At 48.4% G+C, this 20,260-nt stretch overlaps 1 long non-coding RNA gene across 2 annotated transcripts; it reads right to left on the reverse strand.

The window, feature by feature from the left end:
* LOC108637751 lies at nucleotides 1,703-19,783 on the reverse strand. Of its 2 annotated transcripts, XR_001919253.1 has the most exons (3): nucleotides 19,632-19,783; nucleotides 2,282-2,306; nucleotides 1,703-2,020 (listed from the first exon to the last, which is right to left on the reverse strand). It is a non-coding gene; the product is annotated as an uncharacterized LOC108637751 (long non-coding RNA). The 2 variants fall into 2 exon arrangements; XR_001919252.1 differs by having other exon boundaries at nucleotides 1,703-2,306.

The following is a 20,260-nucleotide window of genomic DNA, read 5'->3' on the forward strand; positions in this document are numbered from 1 at the left end:
TTGGGAATAACTTCTCATTTATGATAGTGACCTGAGCCAGGAGGCTCATAAACTGTATTAGGAATGCCTTCAATATGAAATGATGAAAATTGCATTATGAATACAGTTCTCTTGCAAGCTTCCAAATGATCAGAACCACAACCCAGACGAAACTCCACCATTAAGTTGAATTAACATTCCTGTAAGAATTGTGTAATGCTTGCACAGTCTGATTTTCTGTTTAATTTCTCAACCCAAGCATACTGACTTTTCCATTTAATTGACTTTGCCTCAATCTTTATTCAAAGGGGGAAAAAAAGATTCAGAAGAAGAGGGAAAATGACTTCAATTACATCCCTCTGCCCTTCCTCTCTCTGCCGTCTGCACCCCACGCCCCAGGCTGAGAGGCAGCTGCAAGGAGAGGCACAGCCCTTGGGGGTCAGGAAACATGGGGGCCTGCACTGAAGGCAGGGAAAAGCCTCGTCTCTGTCTCGTGTGACATCGAACACCATTTCTCAGGGTGAAAGTGTCTGAAGGTGGCACCCAGGACTACAGGCATTCAGAGATATCGGGGAAGGGAGGGCTCTTGCCCATCTAGGAGGGTCAGCTCTCAGCCCTGCTCGAAACCCCAGCCAGCAGTCTCTCTGGGTCTTGGGCCACCAGGGTGTAATCTTTCTCTTTAAAAAGCCCTTTTGAAGAGGACCCCACCAGTCCTGTGGAGATCACAGTCCAGCCCCCAAACTCTGCAGGGAGCTGTAGCCTGTTCCCTGTTCTCCCCACACCCCCCCCCCCGGCCCTCTCTCCATCCCCCCCGCCCTGCCCTCTCTCCATCCCCCCCACCTCCCCCGCCCTCTCCCCATACCCCCCCCACCCCGTCCTCTCCCCATCCCCCCATCCCCCCCTCCCCATCCCCTCTGCTCTGCTCCTCCCTTTCTGTCCCTCCCTCCCTCACCTGCTCTCAACTCACCTGCAGGCTCTCCTCCATCCAAGTTTGGTTTCACACACTCAGTAGACCGTCCTTGCCTAAATACTAGTAAAGATCACCCATCAGTCCTCAGTTATCTGCACAGTGATCAAAGGCAGCAAAACCAGCCCAGAACCACAGACACTGCCATTTGGAATGTGGGAAATGGTTTCATAAGCTACAGCTCCCCAGCATGCCTCTGCTAGTTACTGTTCAAATGAACCTCTGCAGGCAGGGTTCCTGGTGTGGGGTGAATTCTGTGTGGGGCTGAACAAGACTGCAGTGACAAGCACACACAGTCCCCCGACAAAGTGCCGCGGTCTCCGGCAGGCCTGGAGGCGGCTCTGCCTGGCTAAGCCTTTCCTCATGTCCGGCTTTACTTGGGAGGCACAAATGGCACCAAAGGACTCAGGATGGGTGGATGGAAAGACTTTTCTTCAACAGGGAGCAGCCTGGTCAGAGCGTATGCTGAGAAGAGACATGAAAAACTAAACCCCCAGGATCCAAGCACAGAACAAGCAGTCAGCATGCTTTGGGGCAGACAGCTCTGAATCCCCATCACGGGGTAACTTCCCTCTAGCTGTGTGTGCAGAGTCTGCTTCCTCATGTCCGTGTCCCACACCACCCCCTTACCTCAGTACCTTATCATGTCACATCGGAGTCCCAACCTCCCAGCTCACCTGCCTCCCATTTCCCTTCTGTTACTGACCTGGGTCCTGGGACTCTTCAATCAATAGAAATCGATAAGAGTCCAGAAGAGAAATTCAGGCAAGGCTTTTATTGGGACTCGTGCTACAGCAGGAGGGAATGAAAACTAGTAACAGGTGCCTTGCCCACTCCCTGGGGGATAGGGGGGCGTGCCAGCTGGTTCCTTAAATGGGGTAACAGCAGGCACAGGGTTGGGCAGGAGATGGTCTGCAGAATGTGAGGATCACGCACAGTCCCCTGCTTTTGCTCTTGGCAGCTCAGACGTGGCAGTTGGTTTGTGGCCTTTTTGTATCTTACTGCTTATAGTTGTCCCAGCTGAGCATGCGAGCAGTTATTTTCAGTCCCTTGTAGTTTCTTCATATTCTGTTGCTGGAGGAGAGGTTTGTCTAGGTGCAAGGACTCTGGTAAAGGGTCCCAGGTCTCAGATCCCAGCCTGTCTCCCTTCCACTCCCACAGCTGTATCCACAGAACCCGATACAGGGTAGAGGTAGTTCACTTATGTTTCTCTGCTCATCACCAAAGCAGAGACGAGCCTGGCTGTGCCAGGGTGAAAGGTGGTATAGCAAGTGATTAAGCCTGAAGCCTGGCCCTACCATCTTCCAGCCAGGTGACCATGGACGAGGAACTCACCTCCGCTATACTTCAGTGTTCTCCCCTATAAAGTGAAAGTGGAAGTGTTAGTCACTCAGTCATGCCCAACTCTGTGACCTCATGGTCTGCAGCCCACCACACTCCTCTGTACTTTTCCAGGCAAGAATACTGGAGTGAGTGGGTAGCCATCCCCAACCCAGAGATTGAACCCAGTCTCCTGCATTGGCAGGCGGATTCTTTACCATCTGAACCACCAGAGAAGCCCCCACTCTATAAAATGAGGCCAAAAACAATGGATTGCTTTTGTATGAATTAACATATGTATAAATTGCTTAGAACATTGTCTGATACACAGTGCTATGTGTTTGCAAGTGTCATTACTAAGATGTTTAACCCCTTGAGAACAAGGGCTGTACCCTGCATCCCCAGATCTCTATTCAGCTTATGCGACAAAACAGCAAAATCATTTAACAGAAAGGCACAGGAGAGAAATGAAGTTAGATTCAAGAACTGGCTGTGTGATCTTGGATGAATTATATGTTATTCAATACAATGACATTTAGTCTCGTGAAAAACTTGCAAGGCTGATGTAAGGCTTGGAATGATGTTTGTAAAACCTTTATTAGCATAGCGTCTGGTGCTACAGGACACTGGATAAATGGTGGCCGTAATCTTTGCTATTATTGCTGAAAGAATGAGCGGCGAGTGAGCTGCAGTCTCTCCAAAGCTGGAATTACATCAGTAAATCTTCAGGAAACCTGCATCCCCATGGGCGGGTCCTGCTAAAGGAATTGTGGGGCCCAGTGCAAAATGAAAACATAGGGCTCCTTGTCCACAAATATGATTCAGTATTTCAGGATGGTGATAGCGCAGCATTACACCAAGCATGGACCCGACCCAGGGCACAGGGGTCATTCCTGCCCCTGGGACTGACCAGCACTAGTTTCAGCTGAAGGGGCCAAGGCCGTCTTTTGAATTCAAGAGTCTCAACCCAGAAAATTCTGGGACTTCAGCAGAGTGAGAATGAGCATGCAGAGCTCCCAAGGCCAGGCCAAGTGTCCACAGTGACTTGACTACCCAGCAGTGGCCTTAGCACCCCCTCCTGCACCAGAGACCTCAGTTCGCAAAGTGGGTGACTCAAGGCCATCCCTTATCTTTGATTAGGTGTGGACCAAAAATGTACTTGGTAGCTGCAGCCAATTGAATTACTGGCCCTAATCTCTCACTCCCCTCTTAGCATATTGACTTCAGGGTCAGCCTGAGTGCACCTCACTGCTGCTTGAATTTCATCCACATTACTCACTTTGAACAATAGGAGCAGCTGGGCTTGCCCTCTTGCACACCTGCCTCTCACCATGGGAAGTACACACCCAGGGTGGCCCCTGCCCCCCAAAAGAGGAGAGACACATGAAGCAGACCTGGGCCCACCTCACAATCTGCAGCCAAGCCCAGATAAACTCAGCTGAGATCAACTGAACCTTCCCATAAACAAGGAGCAAATATTCTTTGTTTGGAGCCACTAAGCTTGGGGTAGCTTGTTGAGCAGAGTCACCTTGGCAATAGCTGATAGTTGGTATAGAACCTTGCAACCCAAAGAAACTGACACTCATCCCCCAGTCACTTATTGAAAGTAAGGTACCAGGCACAATATATAGGGGTTTGCAAATAAAACACACACACACATCCCCCAGCCACAGTCAAGAAACCACCAAGAGGAGAGAGCAAATCTGTGTAACTATTACCTTGAGTCAACAACTCTAGTTTTACCTCCCAATTTCCTTTAAACCATATTCCTGGATGCCCATTTTCCTTGCCCGTAGACGAAAAGATGGCAGCCCCATGACTCTCCTGAACACTGCTATGTAATACAACAGTTCTCCAGTCCTCATGATCACAAATCTAGGTTTAATATTAATAATTAAAATGCCAGCCCTGAGGATTAGTCAAGACTCCACTCTTGATCCAAGCTGGAGACCTCTCCCTCCCCTCCTGGATCCCACGCCTTGGGGGCAGCGAGGCTGGACAGGTGGATGTGGTCACCATCTTTTCCAGCCCCTCCAACCATACGGTTCTACTCCTTCTGTCCAGCTTCAGAACTGGATTGGAACTGGGCTGATGGAGGGAAGAGAAACAGAAAGTGGAGAGCCGGACATTCTCCCTCGACTGGCACTGCTGGGTGATCTGGCATGACTCCCTCTTAAGCGAAGGAAGACTCTTGTCTCAAGTGCATTTATGAGGGCACGCCTGGAGACACCCTCAAAGCTGGGGCTCTCTTGTCCACAGTTCCCCTGACCTGTGTCAAAGTACCTCCATTCCTGTTGGTTCCCTACTCTTTCCTCATCCCCTAAGCTGTCAGCACTTCCTTCAAATTCTTTCAGCTGGTTCTATCTGTCCTTCCAGGTGACTCTAGGAAAGATCCTAAGATGGCCCACACTAGCAGTCCCTCACACCTGGTCAAAAGTGGTCCAGGGTGTCACCCTGCACCCTTTGCCCTGGCAGATGCCAGGAGTGCAGGTCAATCCTGGGGTGGCAGAAACTTCCCAGCCTTGCTCCTCTCCTCACAAAGCTGCTGTCTCTTGCCTTTTATATTTTCAAGGGGGACTCAGACCATGGACTACGTACCCTCCAATCTGAAGGGGATCCATATTGAGCTGGGTGATCATATTTAAAACTCTTTCATCTGGACTTGAGGTGAAGGAGGATATATCTTCCATGTCCCTGTATTGGTCATGGTTCAGACAAGAAAATAGAAACCACTCATTATTTCCATCAGAAAGGTGAAAGAGTGTAAGTTTCCCTGGTTGGCAGTACTCTGTGTGTGTCGCCACACATGCCAAGAGACGAAAGCACCCTGGCTCCACAGGGAGAAGAAAATGAAGAGCCCACGCTTGGAACTTTCCTGGGCTCTGCTGTATGCTCCTCTTCCCTTGACTGATTTTGATCTATACCCTTTTCCTATAATAAACCATAATTGTGAATATAACGATCTTAATGAGTTCTATGGGTATTTCTAGTGAGTTATCATAACTGAAGGTCTTTTGGAAGCTCTTGAACTTGCAATAGGTGTTAGAAGTGGGAGAAGTCTAGTGGAAAGTCCCCTTTAAATTTCCAGTTGGCTAACTTTGCAGAAATCAGGTGTCAGTCAAATTCTTGGAAAGGCTACAGGAGAGATTTAGGAGTGCCTCTCCAGCCCATCACAGAATTTTAGGTTTATCACCATGGCAGTGATTCTAAAGATCATGAAGTTGTTGTGCTTCCTGGAGTCTGAAAACTGCAGAAACCATTGCTGATGTTCACAGCCTCCCATCAGCCCTGAGGCAGGATACTGACTGGAAAACAGAGAATCCACTGGGAACATTCAAGTTGGCCAGAGCACTCACTACTTCTGCCATGCTGGAGGAGAAAGAATAGCTCTGACTGCTACTTGGCTTTCAAATCTAGCTCCAGGGCATCTCACTGGCAGAATTAAACCACTCACCAAACAAGTTAGTCTGAGAACTGGCCTCTGGACTTCTAAGGTGAAGGTGAAGTCGCTCAGTCATGTCCGACTCTTTGCAACCCCATGGACTATGACCTACTAGGCTTCTCCGTCCATGGGATTCTCCAGGCAAGAATACTGGAGTGGATTCCCTTCTCCAGGGGATCTTCCCGACCCAGGGATCGAACCCAGGTCTCCCGCATTGGAGGCAGACACTTTAACCTCTGAGCCACCAGGGAAGCCCCCTAGACTTCTAAAGAGGAGAGCTAAAGAGGAGAGAGCTAGAGTAGGGGTGGGGGTGGGGGAGTGGCAATGAATGATTCCTGCCTTGGGCTCAGCAGGAGCTCTCTTTCTTGAAATCCATTTCCTAATTTCCCATCACCACTCTTCAAAGTCTTTACTAAGAATGAGGGGTTTGAGACTCATGTTACTAAATTTTGAAAAACTCCACAGTAAATCCTGCAGTCTCCCCACTCCTTTGAATGATGTATGTATGGTCCACAAGCTTCAGCCACAAGCACCATTTTAACATCACATTTTAACATCACACATGGAACAATTAGGATACACTAACACTTGGAATAATGAAGGTATGAACATCCTGAGTCTGGTCTTTGGAAATAATAGATGTCATCATACAGCCTGATATTCAGGAGAAACCTTCTCTTTAAGACACTTGTTTCCAAAATCTGAAATTAAACGAGATAAAGTAATACTGATTTGGTAAAGGATACCTTGTTTACAAAACACTTCATTCGAACGATAGGGATTTTCAGATGTTTACCACTTGTCAAAACAAAGGAAAGAAACTCTACAGTATTAAGAGGTGTTGTGAGTGGAAAACCAATCATTAGTTCAGGCAAAGTATCTTAGAAAGAGTTTTGAAGTCACTGGAGAATTATAACTTGTATAACACATTGTTTCTATGAAAGGATCTTTTTTAATAAAATAAGACCCAGCTATGCATTATGAGTACCGCAAGAGTCAGTAAGGGCTTCCCAGAGGTCTCAGGGGTGCATTTCCCATCTCCCTTGGATGCTAATCTCCTAAAGAGAAAGACTCTACTGTGTTTATCAGTTAGGATGCTTTTGGCTGTAAGAAACAGAATATCATATCCCAACCAAAATAACTGAAACAATAAGGATATTGATTATCTTACACATCAAGAAGCCTAAGAATATCCCCAGGTCTAGAACTGGTTAATTCAGTGTGATGAAGTCAGCAAGGACTTACTGCCTTCCGCTTTTGCACTCTTCCATCCGTAGTGTCTGCCTTTTCCCCTCAAAGTGGCAAGTTGGTGGCCAACCACACAGCCTCAGGCAATCACATCACAAAACAGGAGGACAACCTCGTTCCCCATTTCTCTTTTTTCCACAGAGGAAATCTTTCCCTGGAAGACTTTCCTTTTGTGTGTGTGACTTTCCTTGCAGGCTCCTTAATCAAGGTTGGGAAAGGAAGGAAGAGATTTGGAAATGTTATTGGTTCAGCAACTGATAACCAACTCTGCCCCTTCCTGAAGACACAGCTCAGTGTGCTGCACATAGTAGGTGTTCAGCAGACACAAGGTAAGAAGTAAAATATCCAAGAGCCAGCTGGGAGCAGTGCTCACTCGGTCAGTCTCAATGTCCAGGCTTAGTAGCCTCTGTCACAGGCACCAAGAACTAGCCCCATTTTCCTTCTTCCTTTCCTAGAAGCGTCTGATAAGCCTGGTCCAGGAATCAAGGAATGAAACTATTTCTATGTTTTGTCACCATCTCCTGCAAGCGTCGACGTGCCCAGGCAGTAGGAGCCTGGGGACCCCAGAGGAGAAGAGCTACTGACAGACGCACTGTGGTCCCCACAGAGATGAGAGAGCCCGTCCCGGGCTTGACCTCAGGAAAGCCTGCCTTCAGATCAGGAGATAGAGGGACCTGGTTCACATTCCCATGGAAACTGAGGGCAGCACTCTCGAGTTAAACAAATGCATCATGCAGGGCCCTTTAGAGGAGCTGAAACTCAATGGCTTTCAAGAGAAGAGAACAGTCGTTCAGAGGTGAATGGTGCCGGATTTGCAAAGGTCCCCATCCTCAACGGGGACACGTGAGCCAGATGCCTCCTCTTTCCTCAAGATGGAGATGGGACTCACTAAAACGTCACCACCTCTTCCACTTGCCTTGGTGACCGAATCTCATTGATCTCAGCACTTACGTGGCCTCTGTCTGTGTCCACTCAGCTTCCTCCAAGAAACCACAGAAAAGTGAGGTTTCAGCAAAGATCATGGGAAGTGAGGAGTCTGGACACAGACTTAGCCTCAGCTGAGCCCATGGTGAGCGCTGGAGCAGCCCAGAGGGTGCAGACCATCAGGGCAGAAGGAAAGCAAAGCATTCATTTTATACCTAAGGAAACAGGAGCCCCAGAGAGGCACACAGGTACTTTGGCTCATTGGAGAGGCTAATGAGCCCACTCTCCACTCCTAATTAGTTGTATAATCTTGGACAAGCCGCATAACCACTTTGAATATTGGTTTCTTCATCTGTAAAATGGAGTTAATTATGTGGACTGCGCAGAACTGCCTCCAGCATTAAAAGAGATGAGCCAGGTGGGGGTGGCTCTTCCTGGACTGCGACGTCACCGTGACCATCTCCCTTCCTAGTCCTCTCCCTACTCTGCCTCCCAGCTCCTGGCAGCAGCAAGAGGCTGTATTTCATTGCAGCACAGGTGTTCTCTCTCCCCAACACAGCTCTGAGCCTCTCAGTCAGGGAGCATGAGGCAGGCAGGGAAGCCCTCCCGTGAGTCCCCACACTCGGAGCATCAGCCAAGGTCTGGATGGTTCCTTGGAGGAATCACAGGTGCACCTCTGGCCACCCCACTTGCTGGGAGCTGTCTTTTACTTACCCCCACAAAGGGGCACAGCTGCTGGCGTTAGGTCCGGGCTCCTCCCTCCTGCCCCTTCCTTCCCAAGCACCCAGCCTGGGTCTGCTCTCCCTACCCAGCTTCGACCACCTGGCAGGAGCAGTTTTGACCTTCAGAGACCAAGGACACCAGCCCCACCTCCCTCCCACCTCACCCTGGGAATGCCTGGATGGGACCCACCCGTGTCCCAGTTACACTGCAAAGTCAGTGATTATCTAAGTGAGAACAACAGCCTACGTGGACCGTTCTGGAAGCATGTCCTCCGGGAAGTCACTGTCTGTAGAGATGAGCTCTTCTGCTCCAAAATTTCTGCGACTCTGCCCTGAGCTCCATGCCCTAACCAAACACCAGCTACCCTGCTTTCCTGATCTTTCTAATCCCCACGAATCTCCCATTTTGAATTGGAACTATCTCCTGCAGAGGAAGCTTCCAGCATAAATAGAGATACCCCAAGCCCGTGGGCAGCCCTGGGGTGGCAGCCAGGATTCCTGTTTGTGACTTCTTATGGGACCCAAGCAAGAAGCATTATGCCTCCGGATCCTCTAAAGCTTGATGTGTAGACATGATCTTCGGCACAAGGGAGTTGTAAGGAATAACCGAATAGCAATTGTATTTTTAAAGCACTTTGCAAGGTGCCACATAAATAACTCTTCCTGTAAGTGATTGTCATATATATAAAATGCTAGAGATGGCAGGGGGAAATTATCGCCAGAGGCAGAGACACACACCGAGTCAGAAAAGCAGGTCTCTCTGGAGGAAGTCATCGATGGCATCCTGAGAATTAAATGTCAGCCGGGACCCTGTCCCTGGTCTTCATTCCCCAGTTGCCACGTGCAGACAGAAAGAGACATGTGCATGTTTTAAAAAATCACTGGCAGTAAAATCCACTTAAAATATTAAATCAGCCCTGATGTGGAGGACTCACAGTGGCGCTGATTCTACCTATGATTGCTTTTAATTCTTAGCAGAGAGTGAGATGATCAAACATAACCATTATTTTTCCATTTTATCTGGGGTTGCTAATTCTTTATTCTCCTGGAGCCTGTTAAGGGCAGTTTGCTTTCCTCCAATAGTGCGGCATTTAGCATTAGTTAGATGTCATTTACAAGGACAGCTCAAGGTCAAACTACCCTCACACATATTCTCTCCATGTTTAATTGGATGGTGTTAAGTCGGCTTCATTCCCAGTGTGAAAAAGCTCTCAGAAATAAAATACAATTGTATAAAAGTCTGCACACAGTCATTTAGGGAGGCAGCTTTGGGTCCTAGTTCTCAGCTTGAAACAAACAAAAAGAGACCCATCCTGGTGACAAGCCAAGCCTGATCTCAAATGGTACAAACAGGGAGTATGGAAAGGCCAACACTTTGAAATACCAAGGAAATAGACAAGATTCAAACAAGATTTCATCAAAGAGACAGAGAATACAAAAAAATACAACAGGAATGAAACAGGCTATGACTTCAGATACCTTAAACATTGTAAAAAAAAAAATGCATGCACACTTTTGGGCCAATAAAGTTAAAACCTGGATGAACTGAATGATTTCCTAAACAACTTGCTGACTTGAAATAGACTGCCCTGCTGGTCCAGTGGTTAAGAATCCATCTTCCAATGCTAGGCGACATGGGTTTGATCTCTGGAGAAGGCAATGGCAACCCACTCCAGTACTCTTGCCTGGAAAATCCCATAGCCGGAGGAGCCTGGTAGGCTGCAGTCCATGGGGTCGTTAAGAGTCGGGCACGACTGAAGTGACTTAGCAGCAGCAGCAGGATAACTAAGATCCCATATGCAGCTGGGCAACTACACCCACGTGCCACAATGAAAGATCATGTTCTACAACTAAGGTCAGCTCAGCCAAATAAGTAAATGAGTAATTTTTTTTAAGTACACCTCTGTGTAAAGACAGTGGATTGAACACATGCCTCTACCATTTCGCCCTCCCTTAAACCCCATTAAAACTACAGGAAAGGATTTTGTTTTTTAATTTGCCTTTTCAGCCCTGTTGAATGGTCTGGCTGTTCATTTCCAGTGAACTCTGGGGTTTTGTGTTTTTATTAACAATTTTTTAGAGCAGTTTTCAGTTCACAGTAAAATTGAGGGAAAGGTAAAAAAAAATGTTTTGCATATAATCTCTGCCCCCAAAAGAATTTTTTTTTTTTTTTTTTTTTAGGAAAAAGACATAATCTAGAAGCTGTGAGTCAGCAGAACACGTGGGAGGTAACTCAGCTGTCTTGAGGTGGGGTGTCACACTGCGCCGCTGGCCCAGGTTTCCTCCTTTTCGATGACCACTGTCCAGAAGACACATGGTGGCAGCTTCTCCTTGTACCTGGTGGCTCCGGACAGAGCTGGGGTGTTCACCTGGAGCTTCCCCCCATGCTCCCAAAACCAGGAACACTCAGGGCAGAAGTAACGCCATGTTTCACCTTCATTCTTTTCCACCCATGGACTGATACAGCAAGGCCTCCACTTCTGGGCTTCCCACTCCCCGGACCCTTGCCTCCCCAAGACGGAAAAGGCAGCTCTTCCACTCCCGACACGGAGTGGGGGAGAGGACCAGGGTGTGAGGCCTGCACTGTCCTTCCTGTCCCACATCACACCCGACGCCCCTCTCCTCCACGCCTGCCCTCCCCCGACAGCGCCATAACACTTGGAAAGGAAGGCCGTGCAGTATCCCCTCCCCCACCATCCCAGAGGGCATGCCCAGACCCACTCCACGTGTTGCTATCCCCACAGGCTGTATTTTTTCAAATCTCCCATAGGTGTGAGGAAATAGAAAAATAGATCGTGTCTAACTTGTTTCCATTTAAAATAATTATATTTGGTAAATTAAATGTAAATGAGTCCCCAGTCACACAATATTTTTTAATGTAATAGAATTTACTTCAAAATGTTTTAAATTTTCATTTCAAATGGAACTATTGGAAACTGAATTCTTCAGCAATATGGCATCTTGTTATTTTCATCAGGTTGGGAAAAATGAATGAAAGTCAGACAGTGGAAGCAGTTGTGAGAATTACTATAACAAAAGAAGTTACTGTATTTTCTCCACTAAGTGCCTTCCAATGTCAAGAAGGTAGAGGAATAAAATGTATTTTTAAAAGGTAAAATTTTCTGAATGGGATTTTTGCTTTTAAGAATGAAAAGAGCTGACATTGATGGAATGTCTGCTCTGGGCCCAAGCCTAAATCCATAGCTGAACGGCTGAGCGCTGAAGAATTGATGCTTTTGAACTGTGGTGTTGGAGAAGACTCTTGAGAGTCCCTTGGACTGCAAGGAGATCCAACCAATCCATCCCAGAGGAAATCAGCCCTGAATATTCATTGGAAGGATTGATGCTGAAGCTGAAACTCCCAGTACTTTGGCCACTTTATGGGAAGAACTGACTCATTTGAAAAGACCTTGATGCTGGGAATGATTGAAGGTGGGCAGAGAAGGGGACAACAGAGGATGAAATGGCTAGATGGCATCACCAACTCAATGGACATGAGTTTGAGTAAGCTCTGGGAGCTGGTGATAAACAGGGAAGCCTGGTGTAGTGCAGTCCATGGAGTCACAAAGAGTCAGACATGACTGAGCAACTGAACTGAACTGAACTGAACCTTTTGACGTTCAGACTACCTGCCTTTTGAGCAAAAAACTCTGATATAACCTGCCTGCTCTACCCCCCTGTCCCCCAACCTCCACTCCAGCCTCCTCAGAGCAATTTCTCAGAGTTATTGGAGATGCTGTCTCCCAGGCTTGGAGTCCTAAGAATGTTCACCAAATAAAACATAGCTCTTAACTTCTACACTGTACATTTTTTTTTTCAGTTAATAGTAATTCATGGCTATGAAATGGGGATTCTGAGTTTGTCTGACTCAGAGCCTGAGTTTTTAGTCAACACATATCCTGACTTTATTCTGGAATCTTGTCTAAACTTTCTCTATTTATATTGCTTCTAATACTTTATTTTTGTCAGGCTTAAGAAAGTGAAACTTCTGCCCAGAGAAAGAATGTTCTACCCATTTGGATGCTCACTTATTTCTTGATCCAGAGTGCAAATTCCAGAAACATTCTCTCTGCCAAAGTGAGTCAGAGCGTGATGTGCTGATGCTGCTGGATGGTTTTAGGATTGAAGGATTATTGGCAACCCAGCCTTCAGCCATGCTTTCCTGAGATGCACATTCTAACAGTTTTGTTTGACCAGTGGGGCGGTTGAAAAGAGCTTACTGAACCTCAGTTAGGTTGGTCCTCTGGACTTTGTCCACTAGCTTACAGCACTTGCATTGTCTGTCTGGGGTCAATCAGCCCCCATCCCCACCCATCAGAACATCCCTCCCTCAACCTTCCTGGACACACAGCACCCTTCCAAACTATCTGTGCTCCATAGTTACCAAATGGGATCCCAACTGTCTCCCCTACTCTGACTCTTTTAACGTACCCTACCCACCCCATAAACCCTGCTGTTGGTGTGACCATCTCAGCTTAAGAACCCACACCATGCACTTTGACCCTCATCATCAGCAGAAACCCCTAAATTCACATCATTTGCTTACTCTGTGTTTCCCATCCGCCTTCGTGGTGACCTAGTTCTTGGACCATCCATTCAGCTCAGACCTTGGCCGCATCAAATTCTGCTTCCAGCATAGGCTCATTGGCTCCCCTTGCCCACTTCCCTGAAGGATCGGTGCCCCCTATCCCACCCCCACCCCCTCATCCCCGAAGTTGTGCAGCCCTCCCCCACCCTCAGTGGGAAACAGACAAGAAATCCCATTAGGGAGGGAGGGAGGGAGAGTAAGACGTAAAGTGCTAGACATGTCGTAATTGTCACTTCATCCTCACAACTACCTGTAATTGATTTATCCCCCACTTTACTCCAGAAATGGGTTAAGAAGCCTTGTGAGACTACATAAAAAGCCAACTAGCATGAATTAAAAGCAGAAGCAGAAGAAAAAAGTAACAGGGCACATAAACCAAGATTAAAGTGCCAAATATGTCCATAAATTCTGTGCTCTGCATGGGCCATAGCGTTGCCTCAAATACCCACTGCAGCCAGGAGGACCTGAGCGATAGCTGAGGCAGGTGCCCTGTTCAGTTAAGGGTGAGGAAACTGACCAGAAGGTTGAGTGACTCAGCCAAGGTCACACAACCAGGTGACTGGAAGGTGGCCATGCGATTTAAATCTAGGCCCACATGAACAGAAGATGCTTCCTTGAGTCTGTAAGACCCTCCCCTGAACTCCCTTCTGAACAAAAAGCATCCATTAGCCTCCCTCCAGCCACAGTAGTGTCACCTGGACAATTAGAGAAGAGGCCACCTGGCTGCATGGGGCTTGTCCCTGGGCACCATGGCACGGAGGGAAGGGACCTCCAACAGTTGCTCTGTCCTGGGGGAAACATAGAAGCAATCAAGCTGCAGCCCTGGGCAGAGGCCAGGGAGCCAGTGGAGGCAACCCGGCAGGACAGCCCTGTTTCACTTCTGTGAAACAGGCCTGCTCCCCTGTTTCACCCTGAAGGCAGCATACAACTAATAGGCTTGTCATCTGGGGAGATAACATTAGCCTCATCATTACCATTTTACTAAATAAGTCATTTTCAATTAATTACATTGCACTCTGGAAAGCATTAGCTCTGGTTGACTTTTCCATTCCTGCTGATTATGGCATTGGCAGAATTCATTAGTCCTGTAGATAAGCCAATGTTTGTGGGCGTGGTAGGCAGAGACAACTCAGGTGGACCAGTGCCAGGAGCCCCAGTGCCTCAGGAAAGCTCTAGTCTGTGGCTAGCAACGTGGCCTTGGGTCCACCCATGGGCCCTCCAGGGCCACAGCCATTAGTACTGAGAGCAGCATCCATCCAGAAAACACCTCCTCCCTGGTTGCTTTGCCTTTTGGCCTTCCCTTTGATTCCAGGAGAAAAATCTGTGAATTGACTTGTTGATTGCTTTCCTCTCAATTTGAGAGCCTCCAAGAGCAGCTGGGCTTCCCTGGTGACTCAGATGGTAAAGAATCTGCCAGCAATGCTGGAGACCTGGGTTTGATCGCTGAGTCGGGAAGACCTGCTGGAGAAGGGAATGGCAACCCACTCCAGTATTCTTGCCTGGAAAATCCCATAGACAGAGGGGTCTGGCAGGCTATAGTCAAAAGGGTTGCAGAGTGAGACATGACTGAAGTGACTTAGCACCCACTCATGTCCCTCGTTTTAGTTAAGTGTCTTCAAGGAAAACCATGCAGTCCATGGGGTCACAAAGAGTCAGACATCACTGAGCGACTAACACACAAGAGCAGCTAGAGACTGTGCCCCGAGGGGAGGGAAGCCTGGACCCTGTGCTGAGGAGCATCCTAGGGAGGACCAGTCTGGAAACACCGGGTGCTGTGCAGTAGACGTGTGTGAACAGTCACAGGCTGGAGTTCCTCCTTAACCACTGTGGATGAGTGTTCATTTCCCTCCAACATTCATGTGAAACCCACCCCTCAGTGTGATGGTGTTTGGAGGTGGGGCCTGGGGCCTCTGGTGACAATTAGGTCATAAGTGTGCAGCCCTCATGAATGGGATTAGTGCCCTCGTAAAAGGGACCCCAGGGAGCCTCCTAACCCTCTTTCCATCATGTGAAGACACAATAAGATGATGGTAGTCTGCAACTTGGAAGAGGGCCCTCCTCAGAACCGCCTGGGCTGACACTCTGGTCTTGGGCTCCAGCTCCCAAAACTGTGAGATGTTAATGTCTGTTTCACCCGGTCTATGGTACTTCGTTATAGCGGCTGGGATGGACCAAGACTGCCACCTACCCTCAGCCTCGCAAAGCCTCAGTTTCCTCAGCAGCCAGCTGGAATGACAGTACCCTCTGACAGGTGTTTTGGGAAGGCTGTCACTTGTAGTGTTAATAGCTAGATTTTAATGGAGTACTGACCACATGCTGGACACTGTTCTGAACACATGGACCAATTCATTTAACCATGATTGCAACCTTATGACATAGGTACCATAACTTTTTCCACTGTCAGATGAGAAAATTGAGGATCAGAAAAGCGAACAATCACCAGGTGGCCCAAAGCCACCTGAGTGGCAGCTGGATGGCAGCTAGAGGGCACCTCCATGCCCCTTACTCTTAGCCAATGCGCTCTGTCAATTAGAGGAGATAAAGCATAAAATATTTCATAGAAATTCTGGAATATATAAAAATTCAAATACTGTTAGCTGTTTTTGCTGTTAATTTTGCACATTAGTGGGATGGAGAGGAAAAGCCAAACAGGAGGGTGATGTAGAAATTCCACTGGAGGGACCCTACAACCCTGGGTCCCTTGCTTCCCACTCTAGCCCACCTCTCTGCAGACATGGTTCCATTTCAGAAGCTTCTCCCTCCATAGACACTTATGTAATTTTCCCAAAATAGAAGGTTGGGTTTGGGGAGCTGGGAAAGAACTGAGGGACCCTCTAGCCCAGGCTCCTCACATTACAGGTGAGGGGGCTGAGACCTGGGAACGTCACAGAGCAGAGCCAGCAGGGAGCCTGGGTCCCCTGACAGTTCCTCTACCGCAGGCTTAATGTTCCACAGTCTTCTTTGCATATTGCTTTCCATAAATTTGCATACTGCGCTCTAGAGACTCATCATATGAAACAAAATAAAAGAATTTATGGACGCTGAATTCCAACATAATAATCAACTCAACATACTTGAATTGCAGAACAGAGCCCCAGGCTGCCAGGAAGGGGCTGAGGGCCTGGTGAGGCAGGATGGGCATGCAGGACATAGCCTCACTCCACGCACCATCAGGAGCATCATCCCATTCCCAGGACGACCCAGGAGCTGCTCCAAGGAGCCAAGGGACACCTCCTTGACAGCCCACCAGAACTAGGACACAATCTCCCCATATAGCGTTCACGAGGGCAAGAGAGGGTAAAGCAACTTCTCTAAGATGGCTGGACAGCTCATGACAGAGCCAAGACAGGAACTTCCAGCCCCCTGTGACATCCACCTTCCACGTGAAGCTGTCATGAGACCTCTCTGAAGTGCGATCTCTTCCTTCTCTGGCTGGGGAGGGGGAGCCTCTAATCCCCTTGGCTCAGAGCTGTACCTCTAAGGAACTGTCCACTTGGAAAACCCAGAGACTACAAGCAGATGAGCCCGAGGATTGGTAAGCGCTGTGCTGTATGGACTTACCCTGGGTGGTCCCTGGCGGTACATCCCTGAGCCAGGCAGGCCTCCACGCTGGTAGGCTTCACTTGGGGGCATGGTTGGGAGGTGGGGCCAAGGGAGAGAGAGAAATAAAAACGCTCACCAGAGCCCACAGGGGAAAAAAAGAGAAGCCTACGAAGCAGTCACTGCCCTGCTGGGGAAGAACAAGCAGGACTGACCCAGGAATGCCCATCTCTCCCTTCTAGAGCCCAGGGGTGAGGGATTAGCATGGTGCTGAACAGAGGGCAGTCCCAGCTGCTGGAAGAGACCCAAGAAGGGGGTCCTGAGAGCTCCAGTTAAAGAGAGGCTGCACAGGGGACCATGGGATACCAGGAACTCAGTGAGAGCAAAAGACCAGAGACAGTCCAGAAGACGCCCCTCCAGTCTGCAGTGGTTTTCCTTGAAGACACTTAGCTAAATACAAGGGGACATGCGTGGATGCTAAGTTGCTTCAGTCATGTCTGACTCTGCAACCCTATGGACTATAGCCTATCTGTGTCCATGGGATTTCCCAAGCAAGAATACTGGCGCGGGTTGCCGTGCCATCCTCCAGGAGATCTTCCCAATCCAGGGATCAAACCTGCATCTCCTGTGTTGCAGGCAGATTCTTTGCCCACTTAGCCACTTGGGAAGCCCAAATACAGGGAATTTGCTGGTTAATTCATACAAAGGCCTGCCCATGACAGACTGCAGCGCAACAGCTCCTTCTCCAGAGACACGGTAGAAAACCTTCTAGACTGGACTGAAATTGTGCCTGGGGTGGGCAGATGGGCCATCAGGGGCTCAAGTTAGGGTTCTGTAGACCCTCTCTGATTCATGGCTCCATGCCTTCTCCTCTGCCAGGCTGGCAGGCTTGAACTGAATGGGACATAATTTGAGTTTGGGCATGTTGGAAAAAAGTAAAGAAACTGTCTTCTTCACCTTCATGGAGGCTGGGGAAAAGTAGAGTAGGGTGGGTGGGGCATTTGTAGAAGGGGAAGAGGGACACAAGGAAAGCACAGGTGGAAGGAATAGTCCCAGCAAAGTTAGTGTGCTTGGTGATATTAGTTAATACTGAGTCATTGGAGAAGGCGATGGCACCCCACTACAGTACTCTTGCCTGGAAAATCCATGGACAGAGGAGCCTGGTGGGCTGCAGTCCATGGGGTCGCGAAGAGTCTGACATGACTGAGCGACTTCACTTTCACTTTTCACTTTCATGCATTGGAGAAGGAAATGGCAACCCACTCCAGTGTTCTTGCCTGGAGAATCCCAGGGACGGGGGAGCCTGGTGGGCTGCCGTCTATAGGGTCACACAGAGTCAGACATGACTAAAGTGACTTAGCAGCAGCAGCAGCATCCTGCATTATTAAAACACAGCAGTGAGTCTAGGCTGGAGTCTGGAAAGATAGCTTGGGACCCATCCCAGGAGGCTCTTGGACACTGTGAGTTTGACTGTCCTTTTACTGGCAAGGACACCACTGAAAGCTTTGAGGGTAGACAGTGTGATGCACTGATGCTTTAGAAAGCAGTTCCTGATGCAGGGGACAGAAAGGAAAGAGCTTCAAAGGAGAAAGATTAATTAGGAGGCCTCTGCACCGGGACAAGCCATGAGAGACGGGGAAATAGCCTGAATTTGAGCAGTGGAAAGGAAAGGTGGAAACTAGGAGGGAGTGAAAAGAGAGCTGATAGGAATCAGTGATGGATCAGCTCTGAGGATAAGTGAGGGGAAAGCATCAGAGATGCCTGTGCTTGGGCCAGAATGGCTGGGCAATGATGTTATGTGACATCCAGGATTCGGGAGGGGTAGGTGCAAATCAGGTATAAAGGGAGAAGATTGAATTCATTTGGCTTCATTTGATATTCATTTGATAACCTCATGGGTCTTCAGGACAGTCTTGTGGAGATACCCAGAAAGGGGTTGGAAACTCAAGATCAAGTAAGAGATAGTTCGGCTGGAGAAAAGATAGAGATCTGGAGGCTGACTTCACTAAAGGAATCAGAGGATACTGAGAAGGGAAAGAGGAGAAATCAAGAAGGAAACTCTGGAGAATGCTGAGCAGATAAAGATGAGGACAGACACATCCTCTGTAGTGAGCAATGAGTCAGGGGAGGGCACCCAGGGATAGGTTGCAGGAGTCAAAAACGCAAAAACAAAATGACTCGAGAAGAGCCCCAGAGTGTCCAAAATCATTTCAACTCTTAGGGAACTGAAGTTAAATTCTTTTTCTGGGAAAATAAGAATTTTATGAGAGTTGTGAACAATAAGGGCTTCATTGGTAGCTCAACTGATAAAGAATCCGCCTCCAATGCAGGAGACCCTGGTTCAATTCCTGGGTTGGGAAGATCCACTGGAGAAAGGATAGGCTACCCACTCCAGTATTCTTGGGCTTCCCTGGTGGCTTAGATGGTAAAGAATCCGGCTGCAATGCAGGAGACCTGGGTTCAGTCCCTGGGTCAGGAAGATCCCCTGGAGGCGGGCATGGCAACCCACTCCAGTATTCTTGCCGGGAGAATCCCCTCGAGCAGAGGAACCTGGTGGGCTACAGTCCATGGGGTCGCAAAGAATCGGACACAACTGAGGGACTAAGCACAGCACAGCACAGTGAACAGGAAACATGCAAATATCCTGGATTATTCAAAATGATTTCTACCTCTCAGGTTATTAAGACTCCATTCTTCAGATTAATTTTCTATTAATGAATTAAAATAAAAATTTTTTCATAACTTTATCATCATAGATGGCATAAATTTTTTTTAACCTGCAGTTAATATCAGCTCCGTCCTTCAGCCACTCCAGCCAAAAATATTGTAATCATCCTTGACTCTTCCCTCCCACTCATGCCCCATGTCTAACCGACAGCAGATCCTATAAACTCGCCTCACCATCTCCACAGCTGCCAGGCTGGTCCAGGCCACTGTCACCACTCACACAGGTTGTGGCCTCGGGCTCCCACAGCCCCCACTGCTCCTGGACTCACGTGCCAGAATGGTCCTCATAAAATGCAGTAGGACAGGGGCTTCCCTGGTGGGTCAGTGGTAAAGAATCCACCTGCCAATGCAAGAGACATGGGTTTGACCCCTGAGCCAGGAAAATCCCACATGCTGAGGAGCAGTTAAGCCCGTGCGCCACAACTATCGAGCCTGTGCTCTAGGGCTTGGGAGCTGCAATTATTGAAGCGCACCTGCCCTAGAGCCCACGCTCTGCGACAAGGGAAGCCACGGCAATGAGAAGCCCGCACACCGCCCCTAGAGAGTAGCCCCACTCACCACAGCTAGAGAAAGGCCTTGGCGGCAGTGAAGACCCACTGCAGCCAAAATAAATACATAAAATTATAAACAAACAAAAAATGCAGTAGGGCCTTGTCAGGCTTTGGTTCAAAACTTCCAAAGACTTCCCATCTCAAGAGTTAAACCCGAAGTTCCCAGTGTGATGCGTAAGGATCAGGCCCACCATGACTCAGCAGCTGCTCCCTCCCTCCCTCCATCTCCTGCTTCAGCCCTGCAGGCCTCCT

This window comes from Capra hircus, chromosome 16, assembly GCF_001704415.2.
Source record: "Capra hircus breed San Clemente chromosome 16, ASM170441v1, whole genome shotgun sequence".
Lineage (NCBI taxonomy): Eukaryota > Metazoa > Chordata > Mammalia > Artiodactyla > Bovidae > Capra > Capra hircus.